The 18856-nt window shown below is 36.2% G+C and overlaps 1 long non-coding RNA gene across 1 annotated transcript in view; it reads left to right on the top strand.

The window, feature by feature from the left end:
- Window positions 1–18856, top strand: part of LOC109377491 (uncharacterized) — a 58147-nt gene that overhangs the window by 10697 nt on the left and 28594 nt on the right. Inside the window, exon 2 of the long non-coding RNA XR_002122886.1 lies at window positions 933–1100. This is a non-coding gene — a long non-coding RNA (uncharacterized LOC109377491). The remainder of the gene's footprint in view (window positions 1–932; window positions 1101–18856) is intronic.

Raw genomic sequence — 18856 nt, forward strand, 5'->3', positions numbered from 1 at the left:
TATATATATATATATATATATATATATATATATATATATATATATATATATATATATATATATAAAATTTTCTCTTTAAATCTATAATTACAAAACGCCATACAATGGAATCTGGACTTTTTATTTGTAGAAACAAGTTTTTAGTATCTAGCCTTTACAATATGAAAAGTTCATGCATGTCCTTTAGGACAACATTAGAAGTTAGTAAAAAGAAAACTGATGTTACTAAGCACTCTTGTGTTTTGAACTCTTTCCCATATGAAATGTGGTTTCCTAGGTTAGAAGAGAAAAGGTGAATGACTTTCTAATAATCTATTGCCTAACTCTACTTTCTATAAACTATTATATTCATTTTTTTCTGATTTAGAAAATCATTTGATATCATACTTTCCCACACATAGCACAAATTAAAGGATGATGAAAATTCATTCTTAGAGGTGTTCTGCTTTAATAGTGTTTTCACAGTAAAAACATGGACATCGTGGTAAAAAACAGAATTTCCCCATATTATTTAAATGCAAAAATTCTAGGATTAAATAAGCTCACAGTTTCTGTAACACTTGCAGCTCCACAAGTGTTGTGTACAATCAACAGCTCTGTCAAACGTTGTGTTAGTCCTTTTAGGTAATGAGAATTCCTGTTGGTTTTGTCCTTACACATTAAATTAGGCAAATACCTTGGTGACTGAAAATCTGTCAAATTCTTATAATAATTATAAATGTGCGAAAATGTGGAGTATCTATATGACAATTTTATTCAAGCTTTCAGGCACTATTGAAGCACTTTTCAACCTTAAATGTCGATCCATGCAGAGGACTTTGAAGTAAATTGTTTACATTGATTTGCAATCCCATAGCCTTTATAGTAAGCTATCCTCTTTGAGTTTACAACCTTGCTTAATTCAGCAGAAAATTGCTTTCTGCCTTTTTCAGAGACCCTCTGAGAAGACTTGAGCACAATTAAAAGAATTCTGCCTCTGACCATGAAGAAAGGCCTGAGAATCCCTTTGATGACTAGACAAACAGAATTGACTGCGCATAGAACAGCCCTTGCTTATGGAAATCCAAGCTCCACACCTCTTACTAAATGAAGTGATAAAGGTGAGAAAGCACTTACCACCAGGGTTCCTGGCACAGAATAGGCATAGCAAACTATTCCTATAAAACAGTAGCAAAAAAACTGTTATCTCCTCAAAAACTCTCATCTCTTGTGAGCGGGTGTAGAACTTAGATTCTTCCTGTGCTTAAACATCTCTTAAGTAGCACTTTATGTACTTTCAAAAGCTCGTTTACGTCCAAGTAGCTATGGCATGTGAAATTTAAAAAGGAAAGTAAGTAATACGTATTTTTAGACTACCTGGAAGACAAGAAACACAGCTCTTATGAAACCAAATGTGCTAGTGGAGAGATTTCCAAAGGGAATGAAAATCTTTACTTTAAATTTACCCCCAAAATGCTATCATACATTCTTGCACTTCATGATTAAGAAAATATTCGAGGTCTTTCTTTTATTATGCCTGTATTCCCTGGTGTACTCACCGTTTTAAAAAGTCATATTGAGAGTCTACTATGCACTGAAAGAAAGGCAGCATGTGGAGAGGTGACGCTCATACACTCCGCAGCAGACAGGACACCTGGAGTCTGAATTCCAGCTCTGCCATTTACTGGTCTCTTTAATAGGATGTTAATAATAGTTGCATCTTAAGGTTGATGTGAGGATTAAATAAATTAATATATGTAAAGTACTTAGAATGGAATCTGGCAAATAATGAATACTATATAACTGTGGACTTATTAATATTTTTGTTATTATTTTATAAGCATGACATTTCTGTAACAGAGAATGTAAGAACAAAGCAAAGAATCGTTGATGTTCTAAGCAAGTACATACTTGAGTTTACCCAATGGAACGTCTATCAAATGTGACAGTTTAGAGAACAGATAATCTTCTTTATTGGTTACCTGATGGAGATTAGGCTCAAAGGAAATAACTGACTTATATCAAGTGATGTCAGCCTTTGATTCAGTTACTTTCACAAATCACAAAAATGTTTTTCTTTCCATGAAGAACATTTAACTGTTTTATCTGCCTGAGATAATTTCCACCTTCTTTTCATAAGTAAACGGTTTCCTTTGAAATTGCCCCACCCTGACAAGGCTACCAGTCTTGTTCCACCAAAACCAACAAGGATATTGTGATCTGGTGCTGGCCAGGCAGCCAGTGTATTGGCTGAATGTTACAAACGAAGGGCCAGCTGATCTTTTATGTGGAGTTAATACATAAATGCGGGTGACAAAAGCATACTTCACTCTGAGATTAGTAAACTGGGATCGTGTAAGCCTGAGGCTGGCTGTAAATATGTCTCCCCAATATTTTGTCTTCAACATGGGGGAAGCTCACCTGCGACGCAGGGAATGAGGCCAACACATAGAGGGAAGCAGAGGGATGAAGGAAAAGCTTACATAGCTTGGAAATCCAGAAGTAGGAAAATACAGATTACTATGAACAATTATACACCAACAAATTGAACCATCTGTAAGAAATGGATGCACTCCTAGAAAATACAATTTACCAAGACTGAATCATGAAGAAATAGAAAATCTGAACATTCTCATTACTAGTAAGGGGATTGAATCAGTAAAAAAAATTTTTCAGCTGTAGTTGACATTCAATATTTTATGTTAATTTCAGGTGTACAGCCTAGTGGTTAGACATTTATGTAATTTATGCAGTGATTTTCCCAGATTAATCTAGTACTCACCAGGCACTGTGCATGCTTGTTACAACACTATTGACTGCACTCTCTATGTTGTACTTTACATCCCAGTGACTATTTTGTAACTACCAATTTGTATTTCTTAATCGCTTCACCTTTTTCACCCAGCTCCCAACCTCCCTCTCCTCTGGCAACCATCAGCTTAGTCTGCATCTATGAATCTGTTTCTATTTTTGTTTTTGTTTTTGTTTTCATAAATTTCTGCTGTTATTGATGCGGGCAAAGCGAATAGACTCTTGAACCCCACCCCAACTTTTAAGTCTCCTCGGTAGTTTCTTAGCCCCTGGCTTTGATTACTCTTCTAATCAGTTTCTGAATCCTAGACTAAAGATTGCCCCTAGACTGAATCAAAAATATCTCTCACCCACCCTGGCTTTAGATAACTACTTAAAGCCTGTGACTTCCCAACATCCCCCAAACCATTCCAGACTTAACTCTCGAATAGCCGCATCCCAGAGACTAAATAGGTTTTAACATTTCCCCAGGCCAGTATACTTGTTGATTGCTAACCTTTAAAGGCTAATGTTCTTTCCAAACCTGTAGCCACCCTGCATCAACAGCTTTGAGCTCTGCTCTTTAAGAAATTTATTAATAAAAATCTATTTTTCCTCATTTAGGGCCTTAGGGATACAGAGGGTACCCCAGAAAGATTGCCAGTCCCAACCAAAGAAGCCAACGCGGTCTTCCAGGTGGATCGCGAGACCCATTCCTCTCATCTAAGATCAGACAGGTTGAGAGTTCCGTGAATCCCCCAAATAGGCAGGGACAGCTCTACGCCCCTGCCCTGAATCTGATCAATTAAATCCTGAATTTGGAATTAGGTAGAGGAACTAGATATTATTAGATAATTAGATGTATGGATAAAAAAAAAACCTAGATGTTATCCTTTGGTAAAAGAGTAATTCCACTTTTATTAATACATTGAAGGGTTATTTGGGGGCATTTTGAAATTATGGGTATGACTATAAGGTTCAAACACAAAGTACTAAGAGAACGTTGAAATGCCACAATCTTAGACAATTTAACATTTTCAGAAACAAACAGTGTTGCGGGGAACCCAGACAAAGAGACAGGACACCAAGGCGTGGGAAGCAATTTTTATTAACGCCAGCACTGGCTCAGTGGATGCCATCCAGAGGCTGAGCCCCAACCCAGGTGGGACTCTGGGCTATATACCCTGAAGTTTCCAGGTTGGCAGCTAAGATTTATTATTAGAACAATGTGGCCATTGTGCCAGTTCCTGACTGGCTCCTGGGTGAGGTAGGAATTTGGAAATATTAAACGTGGAAGTCTTGCAGACCATAGCCCAGGAATGTCTTTGAAGCCCGCGCAAAATCCTTAGTGACCACATGGTCTGGGAAGACCTTTGTCTAGGGCCCACTGCCACAACAGGACATATACAAAATAAGATAGTCAAAATTACAAATATATCAATTCTTTATTATATTGCATCATAAGTGAATGGCATTCAAATTTAAATTCCAGGAAGGATTACAGTGAAACTTGACCAGCTGATTCTAAAACGTACAAGAAAATAGTAAATGTGCAAGAATTAGCAAAACAAAATTTTCTCCATTAAAAAATGTAATAGCTTTATTGAAATATAATTGACATGCAATAAAGTACACATATTTAAGCGCACATTTTGATAAATTTTGACCTATATATATACCTGTGAAATTGCCACAATTAAGGCAGTGAACCTATTCATCATCCCCCAAAGTTTCCTCGTACCCTTAGTAACCCTTACTTTTGGCCTCCCTACCCCTTGCTACATATGGATTTTTTCTTGTAGCATTTTAAAGATGTTGTTCCACTGTGACTAGGTTCACGTTTCTGATAATAAATCTGTTGTCATCATTATCTTTATTCCTTTATATGTAATATGTCTGTTTTCTCTGGTTGTTTTTAAGATTTTATCTTTATCGCTGGTTTTAAACCTTGTGATCATGATATGCTTTGGTATAGTTTTAAAAATATGTGTTTTTTGTCTTTTGAGCTCATGGAATTTCTTCACACTGTGCACTATCATTTTCATCAAATTTGTAAAATTTTAGCCGTTATTCTTCAAATATTTCTCCTGTACCCCTTCTTTCTCCTCTCCTTCTGGAGTTTTACACATATATTAGGCTGGATGAAGTATAGCTCACTAATTCTCTCTTCATTATTATTATTATTTTTTTTAAGATTTTTATTGGGGAATTGGAACAGCGCTGGGGAATTGGGGGAAGGGATCAGACAAGTTGCTGTCCTTTTGTTCTTCTGTCCTTTTGTTCTTCAGTCTAGTTGTGGAGGACGTTGCTTCACTGGCCCAAGTTGGCACTATCATTGCGCTCTTCCCAGGCGAGGCAGATCAGTCGCCGACTTCTGGACGACTGCTCACGGTGGCTGCTGGCCGCTCATGCTGGCTGCTGGCTACACATGGTAGCCCATGGCAACCCACTGTAGCAGAGGTTGCAGCCTACACTGTCGCCAGCAACTCAAGGGCAGCCCAGCTCCAAGTTGAGCTGTTCTTCAGCATCTTAGCTGTAGAGGGCAGTGTCACTGGCCCTCATATGTGAGATCTGAACTGGGGCACTCTGGCATCCCAAGCCAGCTCTTAACCAATGCGCCACTAGGCCGGCCCTCTTCATTATTTTTTTAGTCTTTTGTTCTCTGTTTCATATTCTATAATCTCTATTGTAATGTCTTCAAGTTCATCATGTATTTCTGCTGTAATATCTAATCAGTCATCAATTCCATCCAGAGGGTTTTTCATTTCTGACATAACTTTAAGCTCTGGAGTTTTGATTTGGATTTTTTTTGTGTGTCTTTTAATATTTTCCATGTCTCTACTCAACATGCTCCTTTCTTTAACTTTTTTTCAGCCATATGAAATACAGCTACAATTAATTTAATGTCATTGTTTGTTAATATTTATATTAGTTCGGGTTTGTTTTTGATTGGTTAATTTATCTCCTAATTTGGGGTTGTATTTTCTTGTTGGGTTTTTTTTCCATGCCTATTTTACAGAATGCTAGGCATTCTATAAAAAAGGTGCTGGTCATTTTTGCTTTGACATAAGTATGATTGAGCTTTGTTCTGTGATGTAACAAGTTACTTGGGAACAATTCCTACTTTTGAGATTTGTTAGGCAATAACAGAGCAGTGTTTAACCTAGGGCTAATTATAACCAACTTGGCTTTCTTGGAGTCTCAGCTGTATCATCTCAAACCAGGAAATCTACCAGGGCCTGCCTTGGGTTCCCCTCCCTAGTCCATTGTCTGGAAAACTCAAGGCAATAAGCTATGGCAAATATAGGGCCCACCTTGTTGGTTTTCTGTCTCTCAGTGATCACTGTGATTTTTTATCTGACAGTCAGTGTCTTGTTTTATATATTTTTTCCAGTGTTTTGTTGTTTCTGGTGGGAGGATAAATCTGGTCCCTCTTGTTCCATCTCGTTTGAAAATAGAAAGCAACCAAGACAATTTAAAGCAAAAATATGAGTGAATTTGCTTTATTAGAAAATAATTAAAACACTGGTTATTTGGTACAGAATTTAAAAACGGATCAATTAGACAGAAAATAACCTGTATGTATGTGAAAAATTAGAACCCAATAATTTTAAGTTTTTTGAATTAGCAGAAAACTTATAGACTACTTAAAAATGGTATTGGAAGCATGACAAGTATGTGACAAAACTAGTTACATGCCTTGTTTACTTCAATCACACACGAAAAATTTTAGTCAAATTAAAGTTCTAAACCAATAAACAAAATTATAAAAGTCTTAAAAGAAAATAAATGAGAATAACTTTATGACTGTTGATTATGGAAGCTCTCCGTTAACCAATATTATTAACCATAAAGCTAGATTGATAAATTTGACTATATTAAATTAAAAAGTCCACTTCATCAAAGCCCTGTACCATAAACAATATTGTAAGTTAAGTGACAGATGGGGAACAGTACACATGTAATAGTCATTGGATTCATATAAAATATGTGCAGTGCTTACCAAATCCTGAAAAAACAACAACAAAAAAACCCCAAAACAAAACAAAAAACCAAACTCGTGGTAACAGGGCAGAGAATATAAACACCGTTTACACACCAGGAGATGTATATAGCCAAGGAACATGTAACATATGGTCAAGCATTTTTCTTCAGTATCAAATTGGTAAAAAAAGAGTTTAATATCAAGTGATATAGAGCTTTGGGAAATAGTCTCAAAAGATTTTAAAATTGTGTGTTTTAGGACCAACAGTTTTATTTCGAGTTATATACCCAGTTTTAATACCACACTTAAGAATAAAAAGCAATAAACAAAGGTTTTCATTGCAATATTGTTTACTGTTTTTAAAAAAATTGGAAACAACCTATATTTTTATTAGTGGGAAAATAAACTACAATAAATCATAGTATATACAAATTATGGCATACTGTATATCAAGTTTAAAAATGGCATGGAAAACTCTCCAAGGGAATTATTGGAGGGGGGAAGGAAGGGAGCAGTTTTCAACTTTTATTATAATGTATAACTTTTCTGTCAAAAACACAAATATACACATATACATCAACACTATATTTCTCTAAATATTTGAGTGTGTGTGTGTTGTGTGCACTTAAAGTATAAAAAAGACTGGAAATATACTCATTAATCTGATAATCAAGGATAGACACAGGGATTACCTGTGGTAATTGTTTCACCTTAATCTATAATCATTCATTTTTTAACAATGAGAATACATTCTGCATTTCTTCTGTAATTGTATAATTCCAAACAAACACTGAAAAATGAATTATGTATTTGGGAAGAAGCATGCATGTGGGGGGTTGTGTGTACCTTCTAGGAAGCCGATTAGTGGAATACGGTAGCACAGCATTTTTGTAGCACAGCGTTCCTTCTTCCTTTCTCAGTGAGCACAGCCATTTAGTTCCTTTTTGTTGTTTTGTTTTGCTTAAACTAGTTAATATTGGGTTTGTGTAATTTGTAACTGAACAAGTCCTTATTTTCTTACTAGAATATTTTCTGTTCTGCTGTCTATTATGCTTAAAAAATAAATTAAAATGGCACATTACTATATTACTTCCTGCTTCCATTCAAGAAAGGAGTCACCAATATGGACCATGATTTTAATCTCATGGGAGTGTGTGTGTGTGGGGGCGGGGGTGAACTGAGAAAGGAATGATGCTTTGGAAATTTGCTTTGAGAAATGTCTGCAGGATTAAACAGAACAAGGTTCATTCCTTTATTCTGTTCGTTAGGTTATAGATCTGAACCATGTAGGATTAAAATGGTATACCAATAAATGAAAAGGTAAGAAATACAGAATTAAATGAAATATATAAGATTCTAACATTCAGGATTTTGATAATGGTTTGACACCTCCTTTTTCCCTTTTGTGAGCAACTAAGCCACCAGAGCCCAGTCCTGGGGACCTGAGGCCTGGGGAAGCTCCCCTGACAGACCACCTGCTCTTTTGCATACTGCTATAGATTTCAGGGTTGTCAAATACCTGGGCACTGTGGCCTAGCTAACTTGACACACAAAATTAGCCATCATGCTTAGTATGACATTTTTTGAGTATTTACAAATTACTTTTAATGTATTGATGGACCTATGATATACTCCTATTCAAAACTTTTTTTAAAAATTTATTTTTAAATTAAATTATTGGGGTGACATTGGTTAGTAAAATTATATAGGTTTTAAGTATATGTTTCTATAATACATCATCTATATATCACATTGTGTGTTCACCACCCAGAATCAGTTCTCCTTCCATCACAATATATTTGACCCCCTTATACCTCTTCTACCACTACCCTTTACCCTCTGGTAATCACTAAACTGTTGTCTGTGTCTATGAGTTTTTGTTTCTTTCTTTGTATTGTTAGTTCGTTGCTTTTGGTTTTATATCCCACAAAGGAGTGAAATCATGCAGTTCTCGATTATTTTCTGTGGCTTATTTTACTTAGCATGATAATCTCAAGAGCCATCCATGTTGTTGCAAAACACACTTATCCCATTGTTCTTGCCACTTTCTGAAGCAGTTCTGGAAGTCCTCTTTTATGAGTGTCTTTAGTTGCTCTGTTATGGGTGCCATGCTGTCCTGAATCATTTTGACTTTGGGGAAGAGCCAGAAGTCGCAAGGTGCAAGATCTGGTCAACTAGGTGGATGAGGACTCACCGTAATGTTTTTATTGGACAGAAATTGCTGTATACCAGAAGCGATGTGTGACTCGGAGCATTGTCATGAGGGAAGATGATTTATTGCACACTTTAAAACACACCTTCTCTTAACTGTAGCTCACACCTGACTGACTGTACCCTGAGCAAGTTGAAACTTGTCACACAGTTACTAACGTTCAATGCGCCACTTCCTGTACTGAAGATCCCTGCCTTTCCATTTGATGTCACTCCGCAGCAGCATTCACTGTATCTGTTGATCACAACAGAAAGGCTCGGTGTCACACATCACTTCTGGTATACGGCAATTTCTGTCAAATAAAAACATTACGGTGTGTCCTCATCCACCTTATTCACCAGATCTGGCACCTTGCAACTTCTGGCTCTTCCCCAAAGTCAGAATGACCATGAAAGGTAAACGTTTTGAATCATTTCAGGACATCAAGGCAGCCACGACAGAGCAACTGAAGACATTCACAAAAGCAGACTTCCAGAACTACTTCAGAAAGTGGCCAGAATGATGGGATAAATGTGTTGAAAGTGAGGGGGAGTATTTTGAGGGGGATTAATGGCAATGTGTCTTTTATTGTAATAATTTTTTTTATTTAAACATTCACCATATTTTGTGATTACACCTCGTATGTGGGCCACATCTTCTTTATCCAGTCAACAGTCAAAGGACACTCTTTGTTGTTTCCATGTCTTAGTCACCATGAATAATGCTGCAATGAACATAGGAGTGTATTTCAACAAAACTATTTTTAAAAATTCTTTTGAAAAATAAGGGCAATATATTTCTGTGTATATTAAAACAAAACCTTTTTTATATTGTTCAAAAATTACATTATCAGAATAATTATTTTTTGTACATATTTGCAATTTTAACCTTTCTTAGCCATATCTCTATTATCAGGTCACTGGAGTTCTTCTGAAGAATATTTTGTTGTTGTGATGGCTTTATTCTTTCATGTTTCTCATAACATTTCCTCCATCTAGTCTTATTAAAGTTGCATTTTCATGGCTAAGAAATTCCTAATAAGCTCAGAGCAAATTCTACTAAATCAAAAATATAGTCAATTATGATTTTTTCATAATGAAATATATAAATATTTTAACAGAAGTATTGTTGCATGTACAATCTTTTTTGTTTCCATGCAGACTACCATTTTGGAAAATATTTTTAGAAAACATCAAATAATTTGCCACCACTTAAGATTATTTTTAATGTGTATTAGGTGTAAATGCTGCAAGAACATAGGGCTTCTCAATTTTGTTCCATTCCAGTGAGGAATATAAATATATCCAATAAAAATAGTAGTTCCATTCTTTTCTTAAGTCAAGATATTCTGAGGTACAATTAAATTTCAAATTTAATACACTATTTGAGCTCTCATTGTTTAATTTGTTCTTATCGTCTTTAAAGTAAGCTTCTTTGTTGTACGACAATTAAGTTCACGAACTTGTTGCAACAGCGTTGCTAACCTTTTTTGATGTCAGAGGGATTATTCATTATGAATTTGTACCAGCTGGACAAACAGTTAACCAAGTTTACTATTTGGAAGTGCTGAAAAGGCTGTGTGAAAAAGTTAGACGGCCTGAACTTTTCACCAACAATTCATGACTCTTGCATCACAACAATGCATCAGCTCACATGGCATTGTCAGTGAGGGAGTTTTCAGCCATTCATCAAATAACTGTATTGGAACACCCTCACACCTGATCTGACTCCCAATGACTTCTTTCTTTATGCGAAGGTAAAAGAAATATTGAAAGGAAGACATTTTGATGACATTCGGGACATCAAGGGTAATACGACAACAGCTCTGGTGGCCATTCCAGAAAAAGAGTTCCCAAATTGCTTTGAAGGGTGGACTAGGCACTGGCTTCAGTGCATAGCTTCCCAAGGGGAGTACTTCGAAGGTGACCATAGTGATATTCAGCAATGAGGTATGTAGCACTTTTTCTAGGATGAGTTCATGAACTTAATTGTCACACCTCATATGACATACGTAATGAAGAGTGAACAAATCATAAGTTGCACGTCTTGGTGAAATTTCACTAAGTGATCAACACTAATGTAACTACAATCCAGATTAAAAGAGACTATTATCTGGTTCCCAGAAGTTCCCCTCATATTTTCTCCCCATCAGTAGCTATTAAGGATACATAGTTATTTTTTTTTCCAGTCCATAACAGTAGTCCTTGCCCACTGTCCATTATATTAGGCAGTGAAATATTCAAGTAGGTGATTCCATGTATGTGTATGTATGTGTGTGGGGGAAAGAACATAGTACACTTAATTCCTATTTGTAGACAAGACTATCTGTTGGTGTCTACTTCTATTATGATTTGAATATGATAAATTATGTGAACCCATCCCGATATGTTCACGTCTAAGGATTGCCGTGTAAGATTGGATACTAGATCCTTCACACAAAGCCCAGAACAGCCATTTGGGAAATTCATTGCCATTTGCTCACAGAGTAATGTAGTAAAGTGGGTTCCTCTGGGTGCTTGGCTGCTGGATGGCGGGTGCCTGAAAAATCTCATCAAGAGAATAAGAGGAGAGGCAGGAAGTGAAGGTGCTGAGGTGTGGGAAACCAATAAGTTCCACCTTTATGCCATCTTGAATTTAGAACCAATTGAGAAATAAGACACAGAAGAGATTAAATATTGGCTTTAATACCAATAAAGCTAATCAAAGAATATGGCCTAATTTACAGACCAAAGGACTTGCTAAAACTCACCCAACGGAAACTTTATGTCTGCTAAGCAGATATACTGACCTGAGATAACTGCCTTGAATGGACAAAGAGGAAGAAAAAGAAAATTAATCCCCAGTGCTTACAGATGTTTGCTAATTAAAGCATCATAGATCGATGCCTGTCAGATTCTTGCCAATTAACGACAGATATTTCACCGCTTCTATATGGAGTGGAATAAAGACGGGATGAGGAAAGAGGACTGGGTGTTATAGGGTCATTGTCAGTCTGCATGGAAAAATGAAGCCAGAGGAATGGCGGTTTCTCCCTGATATGACACACGAGTTATCATATGTAATCTCTTTATAGACTGAGTGTATATCTAAATGCTGTCTTGTGTTATAATCAAGATAATTTTAACTTAATGGTTAAAAACCCTATGATAATCATATGTGCTTATATAGAGAGTGAAATAATCATTTTCAGAATATAAAAAATGAATTATTTAGGTAAATTATTTAGCACTTTGATGGCCTATATGGCATTGAAGTATAATATTAATTATTCCTGCCTTTTGAATAAATAGATAAACTTGGATGAATAATTTGAGCCCAGAGTTCCAGGAATTGTCCATTTCTCCAATTGATAATGCTTAAGTAACTCGGAGGTACTATGCAGAAACAAAAAGACAGGAAAAAGTAGTTCAAATATGGACACTCTGTAAACCAGAAAAGTTGGCCTTTACTCCAGGCTAAAATTTCAAATACATTATTAAAAGGTTGATATGTGAACAATTGGGAAAGGAGGCAGTGATCATTAAAGCCAGTATGGCCTCATTAAAACAAGGTATGTCAGAGTAACTACAATTTTTTTCTGACAAGGTTATGAGATTGGCGGGTTACAGAAATGCTGAGGACACTAATAATAGAGACAATAATTGCAAGGATAACAACAATGGCCATAAGGTTTATGTTCATCTATTGAGCTCTTATCACATGAATTGATAGATTTAAAGTCATTGGAGCACTGCCTGATATAAGATAATCGCTCAAAAAATATACGCTATTTTTATGGCTGTTGTTATTGTTGTGATTATTATTATATATTTTTTTAAGATTTTATTGGGGAATTGGGAGAGGGGAACAGACAAGTTGCTGTCCTTTCGTTCTTCAGTCTAGTTGTGGAGGACGTCGCTTCACTGGCCCATGTTAGTATTATGATCATTGAGCTCTTCCCGGGTGAGGCAGATCGGTTGCCGGCCACTGGACGGCCATTCACGGCAGCTCTTGGCAGCTCACTCCAGCTGCCTGCCGCTCCCGGTAGCTTATGGCAACCCACTGCAGCCTCGCTGCAGCGTACTCCGTCGCTGGCGACTCACAGCAGCCCAGCTCCAGGTCGAGCTGTTGTTCACCATGTTAGCTATAGAGGGCGCAGCATCACTGGCCCTAATGTGGGATCCCAGCTGGGGCCCTGCTGCTCAGAGCTGGCGTCCCAAGCCAACTCCTAACCAACGCACCACTCGGCTTGCCCTGTTGTGATTATTTTTAAAGAAACTTGAGTAGATTAAAATATACTGGGTGTTATAGGATAAATGTTTGTGTACTCCAAAATTCATATGTTGACATCCTAATGCCCAATGCTGCAGTGTTAGGGGGTGGGGCTTTTGGAAGGCGATTAGGTCATGAGGGCAGATCCCTCATGAATAAGATTAATGCTCTCATAAAAGAGGCCTGGATGAGCTCCCTTGCTTCTTCCACCATGTGAGGACAGAGGGAAAAGTTGGGAGTCTGCAACTTGGAAGGGGGCTCTCACCAGACACAGAATCTGCCAGTGCCCTGGCCTTGGACTTCCCAGCCTCCAGATCTGTGAGAATTCAGTTCCTGTTGTTTATAAGCCACCACGTTTGTGGTGTTTAGGTTATAGCAGCCTGAACACACTAAGATACTAAGTATTCATGAAAAAATTTGGGAAAGTTTTTAATATTTTCTAAAATTAATTAAATAGAACAGATTGGGACAGATTTTATTGTAATATAGGTAAATTTGTAACTGGGTGATGGTATTGAAAGAATTAACATATAGAAATGTCTTCATAATAAAGGTCTGTGATCTAGACCCCTGTTGAACATTTTCAGTAATGGCTTTATGAAGGCAGTTATGCATTAGTAGATGGAATAAAACAGAGGGGCGGCAGTCAGGACCCCAAGAATTTTGTCATTCTGGAACAACAGGACAAATAGAATAAATCAGATGTGGTGGGTAGACTCAAGAACAGTACACTCAAATAAAACAAACACACAATGAAAACTGTCCATGTGTATTAAGGGGGGAGGTATTAATTAGCATCAATATTAGTGGCGAAAGGCTTTCAGTAGTAGTGGAAAAGAAAGCTTGCTTTGAGTCAAAAGTGTGAAATGACTTGTCAATACAAAAAGCATTTCTGAGCTTCATTAAATTCTAATTTGTTATATGTGTCAGGTGTAGAATGAGCATCAAGTGGAAGAGGAGAGGGAAAACCAGCCTTTGCTCAATTACTAAAGTTAAACTTTCTAATGATCCATTGGAGCAATCCAAAGTGGGATGCTCAGCCTTGGGAAGCAGTTTAGTCTCAATCCTTGGGAGTATTTTAAGCAATAGTTGGAGATCCTGTAGAGCTAGAGTTTCAAAATCTAAGATCGGAAACAAACAGAGAGGTTGTTTAGAAAATATGAATGACTGGAACCCACTTTGTAATATATTTTTTGTAATTAAAGTTTATTGGAGTGACAATGGTTAGTAAAGTTACACAGGTTTCAGGTGTACATCATCTATAGGTCACATTGTGTGTTTGTCACCCAGTCAGTTCTCCTTTCATCGCCATATATTTGATCCTGTTTACCCTCTTCTACCACTCTCCCTCCCCCCTTACCCTCTCGTAACCACTAAACTGTTATCTGTGTCTATGAGTTTTTGTTTCTTTATTTGTCTTGTTCCTTTGTTGCTTTCAGTTTTAATATTCTGATCCAAAAAGCCTGGGATGGATCCAGGCATCTCATCTGGTTTGTCGTTTTTTTTTTCTTTACATTTTTCTTTGTTCAAAAGTTTTCCTTTTGATAACCCAGGATTGAGAATCTGACCTTGACTATAGGTCAACAAGACTTTTCTAAAATATTGAATATGTGATTGAAATCTGAAACATAAGTATGTGAAGAGGAATAGGGTGTTCTAGACAAATGGAACAGCATGTGCAAAGCCTCTGTGGTAGGCAGAAAGAAGAACAGAAGGAGTAATTAAATGAAAGCCATAGTGGCCAGAACTGAGAGCATGAAGGAGAAAATAGTGAGATGATACTGTAGAAGTATACAGGAATAAGACAGCCCATGGCCTTGTAGCTTATTAACAATTTTTTTAACTTTCATTAGTAAATAAGTCTTGAAAATTTTTTATTATTAGCTTCAGGTGTATAAAACAACATAGTGATTAGATATTTACACCCCTCACAAGGTGATAACCCCAACAATTCTACCCATCTGACACTACATAGTTATTACAGTATCATTGACTATATTCCCTATACTGTACTTTACATTCCATGACTATGTTTTTAAATTATAGTTGACATTCAATATTATTTTATATTAGTTTCAGGTGTACAGTGTAGTGGTTAGGTCTTTTACATAATTTATGAAGTGATCCCCCTGATAAGTCTAGTACCCATCTGACACTATACATAGTTTTTACAATATTATTGACTATATTCCCCATACTGTATTTCATATCCCCATGACTATTTTGTAACTACCAATTTGTACTTCCTAATCCCTTCACCTTTCTCACCCCCGCAACCCTTTTCCTTTCTAACAACCATCAGTTTGTTTTCTGTATCTATGAGTCTGTTTGTTTTCTTTGTTTGTTTATTCTGTTCTTTAGATTCCACATATAAGTGAGCTCATGTGGTGTTGTCTTTCTCAGTCTGACTTATTTCACTTAGCATAATACCCTCTAGGTTCATCCATGTTGTTGTAAATGGTAAGATTTCTTTCTTTTTTATGGCAGAGTAATACTTCATTGTATATATGTACAATTTCTTTATCTAATCATCCATTGATGGGCATTTCGGTTGCTTCCGTGTCTTGGCTATTGTGATTAGCGCTGCAGTAAACATAAGGGTGCATATATCTTTTCGAATTAGTGTTTTGGATTTCTTTGGATAAATACCCAGAAGTGGAATTTCTGGGTCATAAGGTAGTTCTATTTTTAATGTTTTGAGGAAACTCCATACTGTTTTCCATAGTGGCTGCACAATTTACAATCCCACCAACAATGCATAAGGGTCCCCTTTTCTTCACATCCTCACCAACATTTGCTGTTTGTTGATTTTTTGATGATGACCATTCTGACAGGTGTAAGGTGATATCTCATTGTGGTTTTTATTTGTATTTCTCTGATGATTAGTGATGTTGAGCATCTTGTCATATGTCTGTTGGCCATCTGTATGTCCTCTTTGGAGAAATGTCTATTCAGGTCCTCTGACCATTTTTCTTTTGTAAGATTTTATTGGGGAATTGGGGGAAGGAACAGTGTTGGGGAATTGGGGAATCCTCTGACCATTTTTTAATTGGATTGTTTTTTGGTGTTGAGTTGTATGAGTTTTTGGGTTTTTTAAAATAAATTTGGATGTTAACCCCTTATCAGATGTATCATTGGCAAATATCTTCTCCCTGTCATTTTGTTGATTGTTTCCTTTGCTGTGCAAAAACTTTTTAGTTTGATGTAGTCCCATTTGTTTATTATTTTTCTTTTATTTCCCTTGCTTGTGGAGATATATCAGCAAAAATATTAGTAAGGGTAGTGTCTGGGAATTCATTTCCTATATTTTCTCCTAAGAGTTTTATGGTTTCAGGTCTTACATTTGAGTCTTTAAACCAGTTTGAGTTTATTCTTGTATATGGTGTAAGAAGGTGATCCAGTTTCATTTTTTTGCTTGTATCTGTCCAGTTTTTCCAGCTCCATTTTTTTAATAGACTGTCTTTACCCCAGTGTATATTCTTGCTTTATCACAGATTAAATGAACTTACAGGCATGGATTTATTTCTGGGCTCTGTATTCTGTTCCATTGATCTATGTGTCTGTTTTTATGTCAATACCATGCTGTCTTGATTAATATGGATTTATAGTATAGTTTGATATCAGGCAGCATGATACCTCCAGCTTTGTTCCTCTCAGGATTGCCATGGCTATTTGGGGTCTTTTATGGTTCCATATAAATTTTAGGATTATTTGTTCTAGTTCTGTGAAAAATGTCATTGGTATTTTTATAGGGATTGCATTGAATCTATAGATTGCTTTGGGTAGTATGGACATTTTAACTATATGAATTCTTCCTATCCATGAGAGCATGGTATATGTTTCCATATTTTTGTATCTTCTATAATTTCTCTCTTCAATGTCTTATAATATTCTGAGTATAGGTCTTTTACTTCCTTGGTTAAATTTATTTCTACGTATTCTATTTTTTTCATGCAACCTAGGGGTTCACTCTAAATTGTAATTAATTAACTCTGTGACCTTGAGAAAGTCATTCAGACTTCTGGATCTCAGCTTGCTCATGTCTGATGTGAGGGTGTTGGATGGGATGACCCTTTCCAGATCCTGTTCTGACTGCTATGACTGCATGTGATGTTTGGTGCTTCTGGAGATAGGAAAGTTATGCCAATAGTCCCTAACTACAGATTTTGAATAACATAATATGATAATCCAAAGAATATTTAAACATGCAAAGGAATATGGTAAATATTAAATATGCACTATAGAAAATAATTCTCTCATAACCAGATAATTGTGTCCTGAATATAAATCACCTATAAATTCCAGTTCTCTGTTTAGCTCTCTTTACCTTCAAGTAGCACTTCCTCAGATGCAAAATGTGAGGTCTGAAGAAATCCCCAGAATAGGGGAACAGATTCCTAACAAATCCTAACATTTCAGAATACATGAGTAAATGAAGATATCTAATTGTAGAGCTATTAGAAGCAGAATTTCAATTCAAGAATCTGCTAAAAGCAGTGAAAATCTAGCTGCAGTGTAACTCAATTCTGACACCTTAGCCAATAACATGTTTAAAATGAAACAGCAGAAAAATTGGTTTATAGCTACAACTACCTTGGGTCCCTTTTTTATTATTTAATGACGCAGGTACAACAGAATCAAACAAGTAATTGCTGACGGCCTCTATCAGCTCCTTCTTGTACCTCCAAGCTGTCAGAAGTGGAAATAGTTGCTCTTATGGGTAATGGTATATATGGGACCATTTGTCTGTTTTGAAAGCTTTATGAATCATTTTCAAATGATTTCCCTTGATATATTGTAATATCAGCTATTACTGCCCTCTGCTTCTCCTTGTTAACTTCCACCTCTATACTCAATGGTCTAGCTCATTTTGGATACACTAAGTGTACCATAGTACGTCAGTTTTCATGATGAACTAATACGTTAACGGAATAGGTTTTATTTTAGTGGCTTTCCCTGTAATGCATTCTCAGAATAATGGGAGAGAAAGACTTGAATGTACTACAAAATTTTTAGATGCTAAAACGGTATAGTTGACTCATGCAGTTAGATGAATTTAGGGCTGGGATCTAATATATTACTTTTTATTTTGCTCTTACATTATGATTTCCATAAGAAAAAAATTTTTGTTGAACTATTACCTATATTATAACATCCTGTGGGCTTAAAAGCAATTAAATGAGGGCTAAAAGAAATGAGAAACAATGAATAAAATCCATCTTTCAAATAAAAACTTACCAACATATATATTTTATAAGTATTTGCCATATATCCTGCAGGAAAAGTACCCAACTCACTGGAGAGTGAAAAACTGTGTCAAATTAATTATTCACTAGATTTTTAAAATATTTTTTTAAGTCAGTGGGTTGAATTCAATTGTTAGTGTATTCTGAATATGAAGGCACAGTTTTTGTTCCTTTAGAAATTCAGAGTGTAAAGACTCATGTAATTGCACAGTTCCAAGGGCCTGCAAGATCAAATGTCTCAAAATGGAATTTTGCATAGTATTTTATAATGAAGCCCTGGTCTGCCTTATTGGAGGCAACTCAATCTAGATTTTTTTCCCAAGAAATTCAGTCCAATTCAGGGATTTCTTGGCCAAATTTAAATTCTACTTTAAGTCTTGCACTTTTTTTGTTCAATTTATTCCTATGTCTTTT

Source organism: Hipposideros armiger, unplaced genomic scaffold, assembly GCF_001890085.2.
Source record: "Hipposideros armiger isolate ML-2016 unplaced genomic scaffold, ASM189008v1 scaffold_1420, whole genome shotgun sequence".
In the NCBI taxonomy this organism is placed as follows: Eukaryota; Metazoa; Chordata; class Mammalia; order Chiroptera; family Hipposideridae; genus Hipposideros; species Hipposideros armiger.